A 5,539-nucleotide genomic window follows, 5' to 3' on the forward strand; every position below is an offset into this window, starting at 1 on the left:
GAGTTTTCAATAATCTTTCTTCTTCATGCTCTGAAAGGTTAGCACTAATAATAACAGGATATATCTTCTTTTCATCAAGATAAGCATATTTAAGATTATCAGGCAATGGTTTGAGCTCAAACACGGGATCACCCTTGGGTGGAGGGGGATCCCCTAAAATTTCAACAGGCAAGTTGTGATGCAGAATAGGTTCCTGTTTAGAGAATACTTCATCTATTTCCCTTCTTTCATTCATGAAACATATCATTTTCATGGTCTAGCAAATAGTGTTCTAAAGGATCACTAGGAGGTACGGCAATAGAAGCAAGACCAATAATTTCATCCTTACTAGGTAATTCTTCCTCACGATGTTGTTTACTAAATTTAGAGAAATTAAACTCATGAACCATATCATCCAAACCAACAGTAACAATATTCTTAGTGCAGTCTATGGTAGCATTGGCAGTATTTAAGAAGGGTCTACCAAATATAATTGGACAAAAGCTATCTTGCGGAGAAGTAAGAACAAGAAAATCAGCAGGATATTTAGTTTTCCCACACAAGACTTCAACATCTCTAACAATTCCAATTGGTGCAATAGTATCTCTATTAGCAAGTTTAATAGTAACATCAATATCTTCTAACTCAACAGGTGCAATTTCATTCTTAATTTCTTCGTATAAAGCATGCGGTATAACACTAGCACTAGCACCCATATCACATAAGCCATGATAACAATGATCTCCTATTTTAACAGAAATAACAGGCACGCCTACCACAGGTCTATGTTTATCTTTAGCACAAGGTTTAGCAATTCTAGCAGTTTCACCTTCGAACTGAATAACATGCCCATCAATATTATCAGACAAGAGATCTTTAACAATAGCAATATTAGGTTCTACTTTAACTTGCTCAGGAGGTGTATAAGTTCTAATATTGCTTTTACGAACAACAGTTGAAGCTTTAGCATGATCCTTTATTCTAACAGGGAAAGGTGGTTTCTCAATATAAGAAGTAGGAACAATAGGATCATTATAAGTGACAGTCTTTTCTTCAACTTTAATAGGTGCAGCTACTTTTACTTCTATGGGAGGATGATATTTAAACCACTTCTCCTTAGGGAGATCAACATAAGTAGCAAAAGATTCACAGAAAGAAGCTACTATCTCAGAGTCAAGTCCATATTTAGTGCTAAACTTACGGAAAATATCGGTATCCATAAAAGATTTAACACAATCAAACTTAGGTGTCATACCTGACTCCTTACCTTCGTCGAGGTCCCAATCTTCAGAGTTGCGTTTAATTCTATCCAATAAATTCCATCTGAATTCAATAGTCTTCATCATAAAAGAGCCAGCACAAGAAGTATCGAGCATGGTGCGATTGTTTTCAGAAAGCCGAGCATAAAAACTTTGCATAATTATTTCTCTTGAGAGCTCATGATTGGGGCATGAATATAACATTGATTTAAGCCTCCCCCAAGCTTGAGCGATGCTTTCTCCTTCGCGAGGCCAGAAATTATATATATAATTGCGATCACGATGAACAAGATGCATAGGGTAATACTTTTGATGAAATTCCAGCTTCAATCTTTTATAGTCCCATGATCTCATATCATCACATAGCCTATACCATATCAATGCGTCTCCCTTCAAAGATAAAGGGAAGACCTTCTTCTTAGCAACATCATCGGGTATACCTGCAAGCTTAAATAATCCACAAACTTCATCCACATATATTAAGTGCTCATCAGGATGCTTTGTTCCATCTCCTGTAAAAGGGTTAGCTAGCAGTTTTCTATCATACCCGAAGGATACTCATAAGGAATTTCATTTTCAATAGGTTCAGTAGGTTGAGGAGCAACTCTTTGCTCTACTGGACGGGGTGAAGATACCCCGAACAAGCCCCTCAGAGAATTACTTTCCATAGTAACAAGTGACAGTAAATTTCAGCACACTATATAAATTTTTCCTTACCAAATTCCACCTACCAAAGGCGCTACACTCCCCAGCAACGGCGCCAGAAAAGAGTCTTGATGACCCACAAGTATAGGGGATCTATCATAGTCCTTTCGATAAGTAAGAGTGTCGAACCCAACGAGGAGCAGAAGGAAATGATAAGCGGTTTTCAGCAAGGTATTCTCTGCAAGTACTGAAATAAGTGGTAACAGATAGTTTTGTGATAGGATAAATTGTAACGAGCAACAAGTAACAAAAGTAAATAAAGTGCAGCAAGGTGGCCCAATCCTTTTGTAGCAAAGGACAAGACGAAACAAACTCTTATAATAGGAAAAGCGCTCCCGAGGACACATGGGAATATCGTCAAGCTAGTTTTCATCACGTTCATATGATTCGCGTTCGATACTTTGATAATTTGATATGTGGGTGGACCGGTGCTTGGGTGTTGTTCTTACTTGAACAAGCATCCCACTTATGATTAACCTCTATTGCAAGCATCCGCAACTACAACAAAAGTATTAAGGTAAACCTAACCATAGCATGAAACATATGGATCCAAATCAGCCCCTTACGAAGCAACGCATAAACTAGGGTTTAAGCTTCTGTCACTCTAGCAACCCATCATCTACTTATTACTTCCCAATGCCTTCCTCTAGGCCCAAATAATGGTGAAGTGTTATGTAGTCGACGTTCACATAACACCACTAGAGGCTAGACAACATACATCTTATCAAAATATCAAACGAATACCAAATTCACATGACTACTCATAGCAAGACTTCTCCCTTGTCCTTAGGAACGAACGTAGTTACTCACAAAGCATATTCATGTTCATAATCAGAGGGGTAATAATATGCATATAGGATCTGAACATATGATCTTCCACCAATTAAACCAACTAGCATCAACTACAAGGAGTAATCAACACTACTAGCAACCTACTAGCACCAATCCCGGACTTTGAGACAAGAATTGGATACAAGAGATGAACTAGGGTTTGGAGATGAGATGGTGCTGGTGAAGATGTTGATGGAGATTTCCCTCTCCCGATGAGAGGAGCGTTGGTGATGACGATGGTGATGATTTCCCCCTCCCGGAGGGAAGTTTCCCCGACGGAACAGCTCTGCCGGAGCTCTAGATTGGATCCGCCAAGGTTCCGCCTCGTGGCGGCGGAGTCTCGTCCCGAAAAGTTCCTCTCTATTTTTTTCTCATCGAAAGACCTCATATAGGAGAAGATGGGCATCGGAGAGCCACCAGGGGGCCCACGAGGTAGGGGGCGCGCCCTAGGGGGGGCGCCCCCACCCTCGTGAGCAGGGTGTGGGCCCCCTAGCCTTCATCTTTGGCGTGGATTTTTCTTTATTTCTTCTAAGACATTCCGTGGAGTTTCAGGACTTTTGGAGTTGCGTAGAATAGGTCTCTAACATTTGCTCCTTTTCCAGACCAGAATTCCAGCTGTCGGCATTCTCCCTCCTTATGTAGACCTTGTAAAATAACAGAGAATAGCCATAATTATTGTGACATAAAGTGAAATAACAGTCCATAATGCGAGAAATATCGATATAAAAGCATGATGCAAAATGGACGTATCAATGATTACTGCTACCTCTTGAGCACTGTGTTGGATTTCCTTGAAGAGGAAAGGAGATGCAGCAAAGTAGCGTAAGTATTTCCCTCAGTTTTTGAGAACCAAGGTATCAATCCAGTAGGAGACTACGCGTGAGTCCCTCGTACCTGCACAAAACAAATAACTCCTCGCAACCAATGCGATAAGGGGTTGTCAATCCCTTCACGGTCACTTACAAGAGTGAGATCTGATAGATATGATAAGATAATATTTTTGGTATTTTTGTGATAAAGATGCAAAGTAAAATAAAAGCAAAGTAAAAAACTAAGTATTGGAAGATTAATATGATGAAGATAGAACCGGGGGCCATAGGTTTCACTAGTGGCTTCTCTCAAGAGCATAAATATTTTACGGTGGGTGAACGAATTACTGTTGAGCAATTGACAGAATTGAGCATAGTTATGAGAATATCTAGGTATGATCATGTATATAGGCATCACGTCCGAGACAAGTAGACCGACTCCTGTCTGCATCTACTACTATTACTCCACTCATTGATCGCTATCCAGCATGCATCTAGAGTATTAAATTCATGAAAACAGAGTAACGCCTTAAGCAAGATGACATGATGTAGAGGGATAGATTCATGCAATATGATAAAAAAACATCTTGTTATCCTCGATGGCAACAATACAATATGCGCCTTGCTTCCCCTACTATCACTGGGAAAGTACACCATAAGATTGAACCCAAAGCTAAGCACTTCTCCCATTGCAAGAAAGATCAATCTAGTAGGCCAAACCAAATTGATAATTCGAAGAAACTTGCAAAGATAACCAATCATACATAAAAGAATTCAGAGAAGATTCAAATATTGTTCATAGATAATCTTGATCATAAACCCACAATTCATCGGTCTCAACAAACACACCGCAAAAAGAAGATTACATCGCATAGATCTCCACAAGAGAGGGCGAGAACATTGTATTGAGATCCAAAAAGAGAGAAGAAGCCATCTAGCTAATAACTATGGACCCGAAGGTCTGAGGTAAACTACTCACACTTCATCGGAGAGGCTATGGTGTTGATGTAGAAGCCCTCCGTGATGGATGCCCCCTCCGGCGGAGCTCCGGAACAGGCCCCAAGATGGGATCTTGTGGATACAAAAAGTTGCGGCGGTGGAATTAGGGTTTTGGCTCCGTATCTGATCGTTTGGGGGTACGTAGGTATATATAGGAGGAAGAAGTACGTCGGTGGAGCAACAGGGGGCCCACGAGGGCGGAGGGCGCGCCCCCCTACCTCGTGGCCTCCCTGTTGGTTGCTTGACGTAGGGTCCAAGTCTCCTGGGTCTTGTTCGTTGAGAAAATCACGTTCCCGAAGGTTTCATTCCGTTTGGACTCCGTTTGATATTCCTTTTCTTCGAAACCCTAAAATAGGCAAAAAACAGCAATTCTGGGTTGGGCCTCCGGTTAATAGGTTAGTCCCAAAAATAATATAAAAGTGGATAATAAAGCCCAATAATGTCCAAAACAGTAGATAATATAGCATGGAGCAATAAAAAATTATAGATACGTTGGAGACGTATCAATTACTATGATGTGGAACAAATAGAAGAATTTGTTGCTTTTAAGGGTGCTTATAAAATTGAATCTTTGTTTGAAAAGCATGAAGCTTATGATGATGATGTTTATAGGCCTGAAAATTTAGCTATCTTAAAATATTGCTATGATAATTATGAATATAATTCTTATATTAATGCGCTTATTGAGGAAGTCTCCGCTGTCCAAGAAGAGACTAATATTTTGCAGGAATCTATGGAAGAAGAAGTTGATGAAACTGTGAGCTCATTGGATGAAAAAGATGAGGAAGAGAGCGAAGAACAAAAGGAGGAAGAGAGGATTGATCACCCGTGCCCACCTTCTAATGAGAGTAACTCTTCAACTCATACATTGTTTAATTCCCCTTCGTGCTTACCGAAGGATGAATGCTATGATAATTGCTATTATCCCGTTGATTTTTTTGAAATATCCCTTTTTGA

This window comes from Triticum aestivum, chromosome 5A (genome assembly GCF_018294505.1).
Source record: "Triticum aestivum cultivar Chinese Spring chromosome 5A, IWGSC CS RefSeq v2.1, whole genome shotgun sequence".
In the NCBI taxonomy this organism is placed as follows: Eukaryota; Viridiplantae; Streptophyta; class Magnoliopsida; order Poales; family Poaceae; genus Triticum; species Triticum aestivum.